Source organism: Heloderma suspectum, chromosome 1 (genome assembly GCF_057233095.1).
Source record: "Heloderma suspectum isolate Gila_16-S chromosome 1, 16-S_ref, whole genome shotgun sequence".
NCBI lineage: Eukaryota > Metazoa > Chordata > Lepidosauria > Squamata > Helodermatidae > Heloderma > Heloderma suspectum.
Window position 1 is genome coordinate 194,267,818 of NC_139458.1, and position 18,442 is coordinate 194,286,259.

The window sequence follows — 18,442 nt, forward strand, 5'->3', positions numbered from 1 at the left end:
AGTCTGCAGGTGCCTGATGAGCAGGTACGGGTGCCCAAATCCTCAGCCAGCCACCATTTTGCATAGAAATGGAGGCTCATTGTTTTCCATAAAATACATCTTATGCAAATGGCGGCCATAAAGTGGCCATGTACGCAAAATTACACGGGTGAATGGTCCATCTCTACACCCCTGTGGGCATGGTTGGGAACCTGCCAAGATCCACACCCAGCAGGAGACCCACCAATGAGAGCTCCCTGGAGTTCCTCCCCCTCACCATTCCTTGATCACCTGCCTTCTTCCTCTGGCTCAGAGGTGCGAACAAGCAAACAATAGCAGAGGTAAGGAGGAGGAGCAGCAGCTACTTGCTCTCTGTCTAGGGGCAGCCTGCCCAAGGCCCCCACAAAGCCTGGAAGAGCTGGCTGTGATGACTGCACTGGTGACTGCTGCACCAACCACTGTGGCACCAACCTGCCTCACTCAATATGCCTCTCGCCTCACTGCATATTTGGTGGCACAAAGTGTCTGTCTGATGATCAAACCTTGCACATTTCATAATATATAATGAATGAACATCATCCTATAGCAGGGGTCACCAATGCAGCACCTGCGGGTGCCATAGCACCCGCAAAGAAATCTCCAACATGATGTTTGAGGGAACCAACCTCCCACTGACTTTTTAAATACACGTACATGGATTTGTATGAAATGCATACACTACCTTCTAGTAATTATACATAGGTTTCAAAAAAAGTGGCCCAAATATCCAAATAAGTAGCCATTTGAAGGTGGTGTCTGCATGCCACCCATTCAGATATTGAATTGAAAGCATTGTAAGGTCCTCAATCCACTGCATTACAGGAGGTGAGTGTTTATCCTTCCAGTGTTGTAATATCAGTGTTTTAGCTGTCAAAAGGGTGCAGAGAATCCATTTACACTGGCCATTGGTTAATTCCCATGAAGACAGTAAATAATTTAATAGAGTGTGTACATCAGTGAATATTAAAGACTGTTCCAGTACAAATTTTTTTCTATGTAATAACCTCCCCACAAAAAGAAGCAACTACTGGACATTTCCAAAACCTATGTTTAAAGGAAGCATTAGCTGTATTGCAACTCCAGCAATTAGGTGAATTAGACACCTTATTAAAGAGATGTGGTGTCCAATAGACATGAAACAAACGTTTTTTCTGAGTAAGACGCAGCCTAAGATCCATAGATGTGATAGGTAGAGACATCTACCTACCACATCAAAGTGGTGATCTACTGATTAGGTATTTTGTGGTGGTGCCCGTAGCAGTTTCTCAAATTCCACAGCAGTTTCTCAAATTTCCAAATGTGTTGATGGGTCCAACAAGATTGGGGACCCCTGTTCTATAGGAACTCAATGGCTCATGCAGTCAAATTCACTGATCTGGAGAAAGAGACCTTAAATCCAAAACATCTTCAAGCAATGTCTGTCCAAATTTTCTAATGATATAATCTCTATGTTAGAAGATCCCAGAACCACCAAGAGGCAGCTTGCTTTGATGGTGAATGAACAGCTCCTTCAGATAAAAAGATTTTAATGCTTAATCTACACTGTGCTAAAATCTTAATCAAATAACATTTAACCTAAATCTGCTTCCCTGTTGTCAGTCAGGACGCCTTGCAGTGGTAGTGGGGCTGCTCAGTCTGTCAGTCAGTCCAGAAATGTCTGTTTCAGAAACAGCCAAAAGGTTGACCATGATCAACTCGTGGACCACTAGCAATTTCTGATGGACCACCAATGTCAGTTGGTTGCTGGGATATATGCAAAGAATACTGGACTGATGTAGACTTAGGTCTAATGAAGCAAGGCAGTTATTACATTCCTAACCAAGAGTGCATACCAAGGATCACTTAACACAGATTAGTTGTACCTCCTTAACTATTAAGAAATGTTGAGTATGCACACACTTGCTCAGAAATTTAAATGTATGAGTAGGCTATCAGGATTATTAAAATCATCATCATCATCCCACAAGATTGAAGTTAGCCCACGCTTTATCTGTTTAATATGGTTCGTATACTTTTTTGCTGGCACCTGGGATTGCTTCAAAGCAAAGTGGGAACCTCTAGCTGCTGCCATCTTAATGTTCCATGAATGCTTCTAGACAAGTTACGTGTCCTTTGCGACTAGCCATGCCCACCCATGGCAGCCATTTTATGGTTGTGCCCAGGACAGTTTCTCAAATGTCCAGCGGTTGCCTACCCCTGACCTTAGACCAAAGCTTCAAGCAGCACCTGGTTCAATCAAGCAGCCTTCACCCCTCCCGCTCATCCACCTCACACACAAGCAAAGCAAGCAGCCATGAAGCACACAGGAATAGTAACTGGCCAGACAAATCTTGCAGTATTGGGGCTCAAGGCAGAGCAAGAGGCAGAGTGGATCCATCACTCCAGAAACCCTGAAACAAACACATACATGGGATGATCCTGAGAAAGATTCATTTCCCGCATCTGCCAGGTTGTTATTTCCCCACAAAAAAGAATTAAGAGTGTTTTGAAAAATCAGCCCACACCAATAATGCAGCGGGGCAAATCATGTACCATGGAAAAAACTGTATATAAAAAATATTTGAGCTATCATTTCCTGTCCTGTTATTTGTGGTTTGGGGTCAAGTAGCAGGTGCTTAGAAATTTCTTTCCAATCAGTGTTTGTCATTTAAAGATAGAAACTTTGAAAGCTCAAAGCTGCTTTAGCAGGAAGAACTGGATTTGCTTACTGTCACTTTGGCACACCAAGAATAAATCTTAGCCGAGAGAAAAAGATGAGATATATTTTTCCTTTCCTGGTTGTCTCTCAGTTCCTTGTAAACTCTTTTTGTTTGGGGAGTATTACATGGCATTCAAAGGAGCGCATATGAGTGATGAATAACCTCTTTAAAAATCAATAAACTTCAACTAGGAGAGCCGTAGTTACTCCTGTCCTCTCAGCCTTACTTTGCTGGTCAAGATTTCAGAAGTTGACGTTCCCCTCCAATGTTCTCTGAGGGGATAATGGCTGCCTCTCCCTAATTGGAGGGAGGAGCTTGGAGGAGGGTAGATTGCTTCTCAGAAGATGTGTTTCTGATAAAAGTTCTGAGATGTTTCTTTTTCTCACAGCCCTGGAAAAAGAAGGACACCACAGAATTTCCTCCAAATAGCTTCACCTATTCAAGGGTGTGTGCTGACCACCATTCCTTCACCACTACCGCTACACACACACACACACACACACACAATGCCCCCGGAATGATACTAGGTTTGGGGCATTGGAGGATGCAAAATGGTGGCCAGGTTGCCACCAGGATGCCTTAGGAAAAGAGAAAGAAGTGGTGCTTCTGCCACAACTAATGATGATCCTCCTCCTTCCAAGAATCTGTTGGAGAATTTCTCCTTCCCCTGGAGAGATTTGGTCAAATGCCCCCACCCCCACCACCATCACCAGTGCCTCTGCCCACAAATGCAGTGGATAATTTTAAGAAGCCATTTGTGCACACCTCTAGAACATGGTGGTTTCCACATTTACATAGGTATGAAAAGACAGGTGTCTGCTCCATTGAGCATCTGATCTCAGTTTTGCAGTGGGGAGAAGACAATGGAGGAGGGGAGGAAAAAAGGAGACAAGAGTAAAAAGGGTTGAATGTGCACAAATGCAATTATACAAAGTCTCAGGATTGGGCCCAGGCTCTCTGGCTTGGTTTCTGACTCTGATTCAGAGGTGGAACTAGAAGAAACCCACCTGAGACAGGGAGCTGGGGAGGAAATTCCCCAAGACTCTCCAAGAGTCAGCAGAGAACCTTCCCAGGGGCTTATCTATCTGGAGGGCCAGGCTCAGAGACCATCTTCCCCCCTGCCTGTGGGAACCCATCCTCTGTCAGAGGGGGAAAAAACACCAGAATTAAACAGATGCCAGAGCCTGCCACTGAGTTAAGTGGGCAGAGCTGAGAGGAGGTGGGAGGCACACCACCAGATTAGCTGCCCATCAGCAGTTGGGTTGGGAGGATCCTCCTTGAAAGGAGGAGCCCAGAAAAAGCCTGCCAAGCACAATGAGAAATTCATCCATTAGTTGAAAGGCAACTGAACTGCCCTGCTTTCAGTAGCTTCCTTAACAAAAGCCCCATTTAGCTAATTAGGCCTGGAAGGGAGCTCCCAGCCTTTGTAGTCACTACATGTGTGCAGAAGTGCTATTAACTAAATAAAAGAGTTTGCGGATTGTGCAACAAGTCTCTGTTGCCTCACTACTCAGCGAGAGGGCTTGGAATCCAAGTTAGAGTTAGCAATGTGAAGTCCACCACGACTCCCTAGTAGGCCCTCCAGACCCCTGATGATCACCTCCTTCCACCTCTGTGCTGGTGGTGGCAGTGGGAATGAGAAAGAGTTCCAGTGGCTGTAGAAAGAAATTTCCAGAAGGGAGAAGAAGGAAGAAGTGGTGGTGAGCATGGTGGCAGTAGGTGGGGTGGGGAAAGGATTGTTGCAGCTAACATTTCTGGTGGGCAAAGAAAGAGGAGTTGGTGGTGAGTATGGCAGCAAGTGGAGACGGCTTGGCAAGGCAAACATTTTCAGTGGGGGAGGAAGGAGGAGGTGGCAGTGAGCATGGCAGCAGGGAGAGCAGCGGGAAAAGAAAGAGGACATTTCTGGCTGGGGAAGAAGGAGGAGGTGGCTGTGAGCATGGCAGTGAAGGGTTATGGGAAAGAAAGCAATAGAGGGAGGAGGAGGAGGAGGAAGGGGACAAGAAAAGAGAGAATACAATCAAGGGAGCAAGAAAGAGAGAATCCTGAAAACAAATGCCTGTGGGCCCAAAATGACCACGAGTCAAATGTGCCCTCGGATCCAGAAAAACATTACAAATGTGCCCTCAGGGCCAAAAAGGTTGCCTATCCCTGAGTTAAGTCAAAGTCTTCACAGGTGGGTTTTGAAGAAGGATTTAGAAACATAGGAAGATGCCTTTATACTGATACCATGGGTCCATCTAGCCCAGTATTGTCAACACTGACTGGTAGCAGCTCTCCAGGCTTTCAGGCCAGAAAATTTCCAGGCCTAAATGGAGATGCCGGGGATTGAACCTGGGACCTTCTGCAGGCAGAGCAGGTGTTCTACCACTGAGCCAAATTTCCCTAAAAGAGGGAAATTTGGTTTGGAACCCATCGTCAATAGCTATATGTGTATAAACTGTCATTTATAGTGCATTCAGCCATGTGTCTCAAGGCAGCTGCTATTTGGTGCAACTGGGAGCAAATATTCCAAGCCAGAAAGCAGGTAGGGCCATAATACCGCCTACTTTGGGCACAGTGTGTCCTACACTAGGCTAATCCATTCCAAACACCCGTTTGCCTACATTTGTAGATGTATATTGGGGGGGGGGGAATTGCTGTCCCCCTAAAAAGAGTCATGTGTTAATTGACCCTAATATTTAAGCTCAGTGAAGTAGAACCATGACATGGCAGCGCAGTAAGCAAACATTTTAAGAAATAAACCATTAGGCCCGTAAGTATCACGCACATACCTTTGTCTCATATGTCATTCTTTTCAGACTCTTAAATACTAACAATCCCAGTCAATGTTCCACTAGCGAATATATATAGGGAGGGGTGGGGGTAGTTGCATGGCTTAGCATATCTTAACTGCAAGGTCAATTAACCAAAGCAGCAAGGTCAGTTGGTACCCTCAAGTCCTATAGCTGCAACTGGAAAACAAGTAGGCAATCCAGCACACAGAGAAGCCTTATTTGCTTGTACCATCAAAAGGCAACCCAAGGAGATATGTGTGCCAAGGCACCATTGATGAATGTCTTGCCAAGGCTGCAGAGAGGCTGCTGTCCCAGGGAGCAATTTAAATGTTTTAATTACACAATTTACGGTGCAATCCTATGACCTTAGGAAGTGGGGGGGGGGCCACACATGAATTATCAAAAAGGAGGAAATGCATCACCCCAAAAATGGAACAAAGAAGGCCACTGATTTGTATAAAAATGTATATATGCTAATTTATATTGATGGATGTGAATTTAGGAATTATTATTATAATTTAAAGGTAAATACTTCACCATAGGGTGGAAGACTATGACCAGGGGACCTGTGCCTTGCTCAGTCTGCTCTCCAGATGCTGTTGATGGATAGCTTCAAGGCCCAGCTCTGCTTTCTGAGGGTTCTTTCTCTTTAAACTGGACTTGAACAAGGTAAAAAGTAAAGGTGTCCCCAACCAGTCATGTCCGACTCTAGGGTGTGGTGCTCATCTCCATTTCTAAGCCGAAGAGCCAGCGCTGTCCGAAGACGCTTCCGTGGTCATGTGGCCGGCATGACTGAACACCGAGGTGCACGGAACGCTGTTACCTTTCCCGCCGAAGCGGTACCTATTTATCTACTTGCAATTTCTTGCTTTCGAACTGCTAGGTTCGCAGGAGCTGGGACTGAAGACGGGAGCTCACTCTGTCATGCAGCACTCGGGTCTCGAACTGCTGTCCTGCCAACCTTCCAGTCTGCAGTTCAGCATCTTAACCACTAAGCCACCGCAGCCCCAACAAGACAGCCCTTCAAAAAGAAGCTGCTGTCAAAATTGAGGGCTGTCCTGAGGCAGTCTTTCAAACAAAGAATTCTCCTCTCTAAATGAGGACATATGAACACCTTACACAGTGAGAGGGCATCCTCTGTGAAAGTGTCCCTGGGGCCATAGGACAGATCAGATCTCCTTCTCCAAAGGTGGACAGAGAGGTCTGAACCCCCCTCCCAGCCGTTGCAGGAACCTCCACAGCTCTTACCTCTCTGATGTTGGAGCTCTGACATTTGGGGGCGGGGATAGGAGTGGATCAGAAAAGGCTTTGGATCCACAATATCCAAACCCCTCTCAGTCCCTAAACATCCCAGCCCCCTCAACACACGGGAAAATATATGCTAGGCCTGGAGCTGGGATTAATTTCCCTCCCATAGTTTGTAATGAGAAGGAAATTGTTAAAAACAAACACAGGACAGAAGTGAGGCAAACAATACCCATCCCTCACTCTCTCGGTTACTCTCCTCATCAAGCATTAGGATTGCTCTGCCCAAAGCTTTGCAGACCTGCCATGATTCTATTCTTTCATGCAGCTTATGGCCTAAGTGACAGGAAATTCTCTGCTCCAAGTTCAGCATCAGTTTTCTTTTGAGGAGAGAGAGAGAGAGAGAGAGAGAGCACACCAGAAACTGATGTTGCATTTATAAAAATCTGCAATTTTCTCACAGGTACTGTTGAGCGGGTATTGTAGGGCTACAGCAGCAAACACATGAATAAGTCCAGGGGTAAAAAAAGGATTCAATCTTTCAATGGGTCTTGAAAAGAGGGTGGGGGGATCACATGCCTGTAAGCAAGTATTATTTACAGGGCCAGCCCCAGATATTTTGCCACTTGAGTTGGAGCAGCAAATGCCTCCCTCCCTCCCCAAATCAAGGGGCTGAATACCCAAAGCTGATCAAGTTAATCTGGAACCTGAGACAGAAAAACTTACAAGGGCTTCTGCCCATGCACTGGCAGTAAAAATACAGTAATACATTTAATAGCTAACGATTTGCTGCCCTTGTCATGACACCCCAAATCAGATGCCTGAGGCAGCTGCCCCACTCTGCTTAATGGTAAGACTGGCCCTGACATCCCCTCCTCTGTTGAGTCTACTTACAACTATAGAGACCCTCATGAACATATTCAGATTTTCTTCTAGTTTCATGTCATGACAACCCCCGCCCCCCAGCTTTTATTTTGCTTCACAGAGCCAGAGAAAAGGCATTCAATATTGGTTCCGACAATTGCCAACAAATATTGTTCAGTCTAAGTTTTAATTATGCTTATTTTCTATTAAGCTCATAAATACTTTGTCATATTTTAGGCATCTCTGTTTAGATATGTTTTCTGTGCCAAGATGCAGATTCCTATACTACAAGTACTGAATTTGTTGACTAGACATAAAATTATCTTGAAAGATTCTGGGAAATGGTCCATGTTTGTTATACTGCCACAAAAATGGGGGAGGAGGAGGGATACCGTGTTTGCTATCCACCTATCATTGCTGTTTTGAGATAAGTTCTAACTAAATACTAATTTAAACATTATTTATTTATTTATTTCTACTTTGGGGGCTTCATATCAACACAGAAGAACACCATTCTTGAACTCTCTGATTCATTAAAAAAAATGGATATTTCTCTTGAAATTGCATACAGTGCATGTTAACCAAGATATGAGATAGATAGATAGATAGATAGATAGATAGATAGATAGATAGATAGATAGATAGATAGATAGATAGCCAGCCAGCCAGCCAGCCAGCCAGCCAGCCAGCCGTGCCCATTGGGGCTGGTGGGGTATTCTACTGAGATTTTCAGTGGAGGGCTGGAGAAGATCATGTGTGGCAATTGGCAGTTGCATGCCATGCTCTGGAGCACATGTACCTGGTTGTGGGAGGATTTCTGTGCCACAAGTGGGTGGGGGAGAGGCACAGGGTCGCCAGTCCCGTCACCTCAAATACAGAGCCACCTCAGATAGAGAGAGAGAGAGAGAGAGACAGAGAGAGAGAGAGTTACTGGAGAGAGAGAGAGAGAGAATTTGGAATCCCAAGCTTTTTTCTTTCTTTTTTTTGAAAATCTGAAACGTTAGTAGGTTTTTAGGCATTTCTTCATTCAGTGATACCTCCGGAGAATGGAAATGTACAACTTCTTTTTAAAACTGCCAATATTCCTGTGCCATGGCCTGGGCCTGATGCACAGAGATTTAGTGCCATCCTACATACATCTACTCAGATGTAAGTCCCATAGAATACAGTGGAGCTTACTCCCAGGTAAGTGGGAGTAATTACAGCCTTTGCAAGTGAAGCTGTTTCTGTCATTGAGAAAAGGGAGCAAGGAAAGCTTCACTGATCTGTGTATGTGCATTATCAGTTCTCTTGTAAGAATATAAGAGCCCTGTTGAGTGGGCCAGACCAAGGGTCCTTTTAGTCCAACATCCTGTTTCTAAAAAGAGGTCAACCAGATGCCTCTTAGAAGCCTACAAGCTGGGCATAAAGGAAACAGTTTTCCCTGGTTGGTTGTTCTCAGTGTCTGGTATTACCAAGGTATACTGCCTCTGAACATGTAGGTTCTGTTCCGCTATCATGGCCAATATCTGTCAACAGCCAAAATAGAACCTCCATGCTCTTAGTCAAGGCTATCAATTGCTACTAGTCATGATGGATATATGCTAACTCCAGTATCAGAGGCAACACATCTATGGAGCAAAAGGCTGGATGCGCCTGATCTTGTCTGATCTCGGAAGCTAAGCAGGGTCAGCCCTGGTTAGTACTTGGATGGGAGACTGCCTCCTGCATTGAGCAGGGGGTGGGACTCAATGGTCTTGTAGGCCCCTTCCAGCCCTCAGATTCTATGTATACGTTGCCAGGGAACACAAACAAGAGGGTGCTCTTGCACTTATGTCCTACTTGTGGGCTTCCCATAGGCAGCTGGTTGGCCTCTGTGTGAACAGAATGCTGGACTCAATGGGCCCTTGGTGTGATCCAGCAGGGCTCTTCTTATGTTCTTAGTGGTGATTGTGGCACTTTTCTCAGGCGTCCTTGATATGCAGATAATGAAATGCTAAAAAGGGGACGTGGGTGTGGCTTTCACAGAGAGATATACTGAGCAGGCTGTGTCTGTACAGTCTACTGAACTGGGCAAGCTAGGGTTGCAGTGCAGTGTATATCTAGCCATTCAGCTTTGTAGGTGTTGATGTGAACCTCCATGTGTGTCCCATTTCTCAGGTGGCTTGGATGGTACATTGCGTGCACAAGGAGAACTCCATTGGGAGATGGACCATTGATTCATCTACTCCAGCATCTTGTAGCTTCTAATGGTGAGATGGACCATTGATTCATCTACTCCAGCATCTTGTAGCTTCTAATGGTGAGATGGACCATTGATTTATCTACTCCAGCATCTTGTAGCTTCTAATGGTGAGATGGACCATTGATACATCTACTCCAGCATCTTGTAGCTTCTAATGGTGAGATGGACCATTGATTTATCTACTCCAGCATCTTGTAGCTTCTAATGGTGAGATGGACCATTGATTTATCTACTCCAGCATCTTGTAGCTTCTGATTTTTTGTTCTTTGGATCTGTCTAATCTCTTCTAAAACCATCTCAAGCTGGTAGCCATTGCCACCTCTTCATTTCATTTCATTTTTCATTTCATTTCATTTCTATACCGCCCAATAGCCAAAGCTCTCTTGTGGATTATGCATTATGCACAATGTGAAGAAGCGCTTTCTTTTGTCTGTGTCCTGAAGGAGCACCATCTGCTTCATGTTCGTTCATACAGCACAGTCCATAACTTCCAGCTCACCCCACTTTCTTCGACTCTAGCTTAGCTGGCTATCTGCACATACGCAGAATGGCGCAGTGTAGCTCATCCCACATCCAGCTCCCACACAAACACACACACACGCACACACATACACACACACACACAGAGGGGGGGAGTGGGGAGGGAGAGAGGCTGAGGACCAAACTAGATAACATGCCATTCACTCAATTAGCAATTGTGTGAATAGCTTTTTAGAAGTAAATAACAAGCATACCCCCAATCTAGATTGGGACTGCAGTAGGGGGGAGGGTTAAAGCCCCCCGTTATCCCCACTCTATCAGGGCCCCCATACCTATTATTTACTTTTCTAAAAATCCATTCACACAATTGCTAATTGCCATTAGGCAGAGTGAGATGGTTGTCTCAGGCAACAGATGGTGGGAGGTGGCAGCAAGGAGTTGAAGGAGAGAGCTGAGTGCCAAGCAGCCTGCCCCCTAAGCTAGCCCACTGCCTTCAAGTGTGCTGGAGGATGCTGTCCCATTGCCAGGGTTGAAGAAAGATTCCACTGTCAGTACAGTTGGCATTTGTACATGGAATGGGGGGGTGCCATCCTGTTCTTCACCTCAGACAGCTAAATATCTTGGGCCAGCCCTGCTAATTGCTTAAATTGTACCCTCCTCATCTAGTTTGGCCCTGACATCATGCCAATCCTCTTTTCATTGCTAAGATTCTAAGCCACAGAGGGAGATTGGCCAGATATTGATGAGTGATGACCATCTAGTCTGCTTAACTAGCTTTCCATGTTCAGAGTGGGAAAGATTTTTTACTTAGGGACTCCTCTCTTGCATTTTTGGTACGTCCGTATTAGCCCTACAGTGCTAAATAAGTGTGAAAGTTGCCAGGTCGGCAGATCTTTATTCCAACATTTAATTTTTCACATGAATTATGGCTGAACTTCCAGTACTCACAGTTTGATCCTAGCCAATACTTATCCTAAGGCTGCAATTCTTTGAACACTTACCTGGCAGTCAGCTCCATTGAAGTCAGCAGTACAACCTCTGAATAAGCACAAATAGGCTGTCAAAATGTTATCAGTTGTTACATCTCCCTGCCCTGTTCTTGAATCTCAGAAATAATTCAATAGGAGAAGATTGAGGGCTCCTTCACATGGAGCTTTTATCCTGCTATTGAGATTGCTCACTCACGGAAGTTTGCAGGCTCTTTAGATGACAGTGCCAGGGCATCTCCTGCACTAAATGCCCTTTGTTCCGTTTTTAAATAGATCGTAGATAATGAGCTATCAAATTACCCCGTTGTGTTCTGCTTGAGTTCCCTCCGTGAAAAGAGGAAAAGCGGCAAGAAGAGGAGTGAGGTCAATGAAAGATAATGGAAGACTCAGATACGGGGGCAGGGGGAGGAAGCATGTGAAAAAGGGAGTTGTCGTGATCCTGCATTTAAAACGGTAGCAGAGAGCCCCGTTTTAAATGCAGAATTTTAATGTAGAGATGCCCTAAGCCTATCTGTGCCTTTCCTTCTTTAGATCCACTTAACATAGTGACTTTAGTCCCTTCCCTACTGATAAAAGGATAGGAGAAACATACCATTTTTAGGAGGAAGTTCCCTCCCCCCACTCAAGTGCTACTTCAGCAACATCAAGTTCTTGATCAGATTCCAACCTTTAACTTAAGTAGGTGGCCTTAATTGAATAGAAGCAGCTGCCGTTCCCTCGGAGGCAGAATATGGTCCTAAATGTGACCCCGACTGCTGAGACAATTTGCCAACGCTGCTGCACACTTTATTACAAGCACTTAACATTTTCTAGAATGCTTTCTCAAACAGAAGTATTTGGTTTGACTAGCAAAGGCTGCATAAATGATTAACTGGGCATAATGTAACATGAGGAAGAGTGCACTCAACCCTGCGTTGCTGTGGTTTTCTTTTTTTCTCTTCAGCCGGCTTCTCAGATGAGCAGATGCAAAAAATGTCATGGGCTTTCTTTTTCATCACCTAATGACACCATCAAGTACTCTTATCGGCATTTCTTATTATGCTAAAGTCACCTGAGCCACAAGGAAGCTAAAACTGGAACGGTTCAGAGTAGCCAGAAATGGATGGCTGGTCTCTTTGAATATTCTAGTAAGTACTAAAACATACAAACCAATATTATGAACTCACAAGCTCTGTTCACTCATTAGCTCTCTGCATGGAGGGCTAACATGTGGAGGCAAGGCTGTGGTGTAGCTAGGATATTTTAGGCCCTGGACTTAATGGTCTTATTGGGGTTGTGGGTGGGGGGGGGGGAGCTTTAGATGGTAATAGGTATTATTTCAGTTGTGAAGCACATAACTACCATTTCTCCCCCATCCTTTTCATGCCATGTGCTTGTACATTCCTGACATTTGGAGGAGAGGGGGAGAGACCTCTTTGTCAACCCTGATTTAAAAAGAGATTCTCTGAGCATGTGCAGTTTTGCATTTTAAACTCGTGTACATCATAGCCCCGTCACGACAACAGGAATAAAATGGTGTTTGCTTCTGCTGCCCTGATGCTAAACACATTTATGTGAGAATAAGGACTATTTGGCTATAGAAAAGGATAATATACATTAGAAAATGAAAACAATAAAACGAGCTTCGGTACATCCCTGGCTGGCTGCCCCAGTCTATGAACAGCCATTAAAAACATTTTAAACACCATGAAAAGCCCACCCCAAGGAGTCCAATTATGATGATGATTATTAATTTTACCATATTTTGATTTACAGATAAAACATATAATTTAATCACATGGATGTGTTGGGAGAGGGGGGAACACAGTACTTAGCTTTTCCGTATCAAAATGTCTTTGCTTTTAAGTCTTGCTGAACTGAGACCAATGTAAATTTAGTCAATCCATGTCTGCCAATGCACTCAAGGCAGTTTGCAATGTAAAATACTAAAGCCAAAAATGAATAAACAAAGTATACAATGAAGCAGCAAAATCCTCTCAGGCCATCAGTAAGAGAAGCCAATGGCTTCAGCTTCCTGGCCTGGTCTTTCCCTCCTGAGCTTTCCCCTCAAAGCACACAGGTCTTCCAGAGTGTGTGTGGGGGTGGGGGGGTCTGTCCCAGGGGGGCGGCGGGGGTCTGCCCCAACTGAATTCTCTCATTCCCTTGGTGGCCTCTTCAGGAACTGATGGCACGAGCTCCCTCCCCTTGGGCTTTTCCTCCTCTCTTTTCCCCTTGTGGAGAAGTATGAAGGGCTGCTCCAGCTGTAGCCTAGGGTGCCCAAAGGGTCCTCTTTTACAGAGGACCATCTTCTAAGGGCTGTCCTGCACAATTCCAGTTTAGAGATTAAAAAAACCCCATAGGAACTGCTGCCCATCCCCTGTTAACAACTGGACAAGAGGCACAGGTCACCAGGTCACGGTCTTCTACATTATGGCACTGTATTTCAATTTCAATCATAATAATTATTATTTAATGCGTATCTATACATAAAAATTACCATATGCACATTTTATGCACTGCCCTCTTTTGTCCTCTTTTTTGGTGATGCATGACCTCTTCTTGAGCAATTCTTAAGTGGCCACCCTAAGATGTACTCTTTCAGGCCACTGGTGGCCTCCCTGGCTTCCAGCTCATTTGCACTGCAGAAGGTGACAAGATACAAACGAGGATAGGGCACTTCAGTGCTGGCATTATCAGGCACCTGCCAAGGCCTATGCCTTAGCTGGGGACCAACTGCCACCCTCACTTCTCCTTCTTCTAGCTGTCGCTGCCAGTTGGCCTGCTGTTACTGAGTGAATAAACCACCACAGGGGTGAGCAGAAGGAGCAGCCGCCTTTGTCTGCCTAGCTCTCCCTTTCTGGGCAGATGTGCATTGGACCAAAGGGAAGAAGGCAAGCAAATGGGCACCAGGCAGCAGCAAGGAAGAGGTGGGAACACTCAGGGATGGAGGGCCCAACCGAGGCATCCTGCCAAGCATGTGGAGCCCACACTGAGGCTCCTGCACCTATAATCGTTCTTCAAGGTGGAAGAGGGAGATGGGTAGGTGCAGTTTGTTCTCTAAGGGTGAGAAAACATGCACCTGTTGAAATTCTCTCTTCTGCTCAGCAGTTGAGTAGAAGGGGCACAAGGGAAAAGTGCAAAAGAGAAGAAATGCATCACCAAAAAAAAAGAGGACAAAAGAGGACACTGATTTGCATAAAATGCTAATGTATATGTACAGATGCAAATTTAGACACAATAATTATAACTGGAATAGAAATACAGTAGATCTCACCATAGTGTGGAAAAATGTGAGCAGGTGACTTGTACGACTTGCTCACTCTACTTCCAGGTGCTGTTGATGGGCAGCACCAAGCCCCGCCCCCCGTTCTCTCTTCTTCTGGTTCTTTATCTTTATACTGGACTTGCCTGGACAGCTCTTCAAACAGAAGATGCCTTCAAAATAGAGGACAGTCCTCTGGCAGCCCTTCAAATAGAGGGCTGTCCTCTAAAAGAGGATACATGGACACCATATGACCCAGCAACGCTGTGCAATGCTCCTCTGTATCTCGGTGGATTTAAGTCATATTGTCACGCGGAAGTTGAGCCAATTATTGGGTAATGCATCCATGAGAGCTGAGGGGGATTTATTTCTAAGTCAATATGCTTCAGGTGGCCATATAAAAGTGGCTTAAAGCTAAACGTTTCACCTGAACTAGAGTCCCACATTTCTAGGACCTCCATCTTCAAGCTTCACAGGGCGTGTCTGCACTGGTCCTTTAGCACTGGTTTACTGCCGATATTGCTTAATTGCCATGATGCCTAAAATATCTTTTTTTCAACATGCGAAGTGGAATGTGCTTAAAGAGCAGTGCTGATGGGTAAAGCGTGTGTGTTCTTATGAAAAGGACATATGAAGGCCCTTAAATAGATCTTTCCAGCAACACTCTAGAAGCATCTTGATATTCATTCCGTTCTGCAAACATTGTTTACTCTACAAACAGAACATGGCATGTTTAATGCCAAATTGTGCTCTTGGCTAAAACCCATGCAAACTTCTCTGGAAGTCTCTGGGTGTAACAAAGGTCAGAATGTATTTCGAAAATTTAACTCTACTGAACATAAAAAACAAAATGATTAACCATATTTCTCTGATGTATATTATTCTATTACTAATATACATTCCACCATGACAATTCTAGTGGCTCATACAAGCATTAAGTTAATCAGCAGGTTGTTTTGAAAGATTTGATTCCTGTTGGTCTATTTGCAAGGAAATGAGTGATCTTTTAAAAAAAAGAAAATGGAAAAAAAACCCAAAATAACAAATTGCCTAAGGCAGAGTTGTGTCTGGAACTTATGTCAGAAAGAAGCACTTAGTATAGCTGATCTTTTGAATATGGAAATGTGACTTGTTTAAGTTTCAAGTCCGTGTTTACAGGATAACTTTTTGTTACTTTAGGGGGAAAGTCAGAATTGAGTATCATGTAAGGGACGGGGGGTATTGTCAGGAGACATGACATTAGTGGTCTAGAGCAGCCTTCCCCAACCTAGTACCCTCTAGATGTGTTGGACCACAACTTCCAGAATCCCCCAAGCAGCATAAGTGGCTGGGGGGATTCTGGGAGTTATGGTACAGCATATCTGGTCTAGTGTATGCACTGGTTTCCCATAACATTACAAGCATTGTTCAAAGACCTGGTTTACAGCTGTCAAATCTGACTACACTAACCATCTCTTAGGAGATACACGCAAAGACCTGAACCATCTATTTTGTGTGCAGACCCAGTTACTCAGGTCAGAAGCCTCCATCCAATAATACCCTGGCTGGATCTGGTACAATATCTGTCATTTATGCAGAGTGGACTTAAAATGGTGCCTTCCTTTTATGTGGCTAGTTAGAACAGCAACAGCACACAGAAAGACTTACTTTGTGTAAGCTCCTAACCCTTAACATAAGGATATAAAAAGAGCCCTGCTGGTGCAGACCAAAGGCCCACGTAGTCCAGCATTCCGTAGGCACCTTGACACTAATGCAGTGATCACTGAAGGCCAGCATGGATTTGTCAAGAACAAGTCCTGCCAGACTAATCTTATTTCATTCTTCAGTCAGGTAATTTCCTTATTATACTGTATCCAAGCAGAGACTGGACAGCCATCTGTGAGGGATATTTTAAACTGAATCCCCCCCCCCCATTGAGGGGATTGGACTCAATGGTCTAAATGGCCCCTTCCAGTTCTATGATTCTATGATTCTGATCCCACAGTGGCCAACCAGATGTCTATGGGAAGCCCACAATTAGGACATGAGCTCAATAGTACTCTCCTGGTTGTGTTTCCTGGCAACTAATGTTCAGAGGCATATTGCCTCTGACACTGAGGGTAATATGCCTATCATCGCTAGTTGCCATTAGTAGCTTAATCCTCCATGAATTTGTATAACCCCCTTTTAAAGCCATCCAAGTCTCACTGCATCTTGAGATAGTGATTTCCAAAATTTAATGATGGAGAAGTCCTTCCTTAGAATTTTATCTTCTCATAGAAACAAAGGAAGATAACACAAACCAGATCAGACTAGTTGTCCATCCAGTCCCATATTATCTACTCTGACTGGCAGTGGCTCTCCAGGATCTCAAGAAGAGGGTCTTCTCCATCACCTGTTCGCTAATCCTCTAACTTGGAGATGCTCAGGATTGAAATTGGGACCTGGGACTTTCTGACTGAGCTTGGTCAGAGTCCCTAGATTTGAGAAAGATGATGAATGAAGAGGGACAAGCTAGAGGTGTATAAAACTATGCATGGTGTGCAGAAAGTGGATAGATACTATCCATAATAACAGAACCTCAGATCATCCAATGAAGCTGAACAGTGGGAGACTCCGCACAGACAAAAGGAAGGACTTCTTCACGCACCAAATCGTTAAACTATGGAATTTACTTCCTCAAGATGTAGTGAGTGATGGCCACTAAGTTAGATGGCTTTCAAAGGGGATTAGACAAATTCATGAAGGCTATCAATAGTTTTGCAAATTGATATCTATGGGGACATCCATGATCAGAGGGAACATGTGTCTGAATATCAGAGAGAGCAACAGTGGGAGAGGGCTATTGCTTGCATGCCCCGTTTGTGGGCTCCCCAGAGACATCTGGTTGGCCACAGCGGGAAACAGGGTGCTGAGCTAGATAGGCTTGTCCCTAACTCCCACTCTGCAGGAGCTAGAGAGAACACAAGTAAAAAAATGCCTTCGGTGCAGTTATTATGTCACACATTTAGTGCACACTGCATTCAGTTTCATGAATGTATGTAGTTCAAGGAATGAATGAATGAATGAATGAATGAATGAATTCCTTACTATTTTCTTTACTCAGAAGGTGGTGGCTCAAAATCACAGATCAAGACAAACCTTTTGTGCGTCAGCTAATCTGGTTAGGTGACACACAAACCTCCCTTCAGCTTCATTGTTCCATTTCATAATTTGAGAGAATTTATTCTTACCATCATGACAATAACAAGCTTCTATTAAACACAACAAGTCCCCTCTCTCCACATCAGCTGGGGGGCAAAACATTCTGTTCACCACCGCTATTTTTGCTAGCTCCTATTTATTGAGTACCAAGGAATTCATTAGTCATTGGGCTGCTTCACGCAATCAGGCAGCCCACCGTGGCTTATCTAAGCCAGGGTGGGCTGCGCTGCATGAGGGCAGCCAGCCATTCTGAATCCTCAAGCTGCAACCGCAGCTTGTCGTGTCGTCCTAACCCAGTGGGGGTGCGTTGTATGAGAATTAAATAACCCTCTCATAACCAGTGGCTTGTTTTAGGGTTATGCAAGGGTTGTTTAACCCTCGCACAACCCACCCCTGCCAAGTTTAGACAACATGACAAGCCGCAGTCACAGCTTGAATATTCAGATTCTGCCCAGCATGCACTGGCACATACCACAACTCACTGTGGTTTAAATAAGCCATGGTGGGCTGCGAAGATCTTGCGAACCAGGTCTTTGTGTGTCACATTTAAATGATGCAGTCCTTTTCCAGTTTGCCATCTAGCCCTAGAATTACTTGAGACTTCATTCAAGATTCAAACCCCTTACTTCATATAGGGCAGATTTAAAGCAGGAGAATTACTCTTGCAGATGTTACTCATCCGTCCCCTAGAGCAATGAGCATTCGGTAGTAATTTGTAGATATAT

The 18,442-nt window shown here is 44.6% G+C and overlaps 1 protein-coding gene and 1 long non-coding RNA gene across 4 annotated transcripts in view; one reads left to right on the plus strand and one right to left on the minus strand.

The window, feature by feature from the left end:
• PDE1A (phosphodiesterase 1A) overlaps positions 1 to 18,442 on the minus strand; it is a 214,976-nt gene that overhangs the window by 78,008 nt on the left and 118,526 nt on the right. The gene's annotated exons all lie outside the window — the stretch shown is intronic.
• Positions 4,211 to 18,442, plus strand: part of LOC146358585 (uncharacterized) — a 29,407-nt gene continuing 15,175 nt past the window's right edge. The window contains exons 1-4 of one of the 2 annotated variants that reach the window (XR_014787108.1): positions 4,211 to 4,417; positions 6,016 to 6,160; positions 9,740 to 10,031; positions 12,237 to 12,420. This is a non-coding gene — a long non-coding RNA (uncharacterized LOC146358585). The remainder of the gene's footprint in view (positions 4,418 to 6,015; positions 6,161 to 9,739; positions 10,032 to 12,236; positions 12,421 to 18,442) is intronic. The other variant, XR_014787109.1, reaches the window with a different exon arrangement.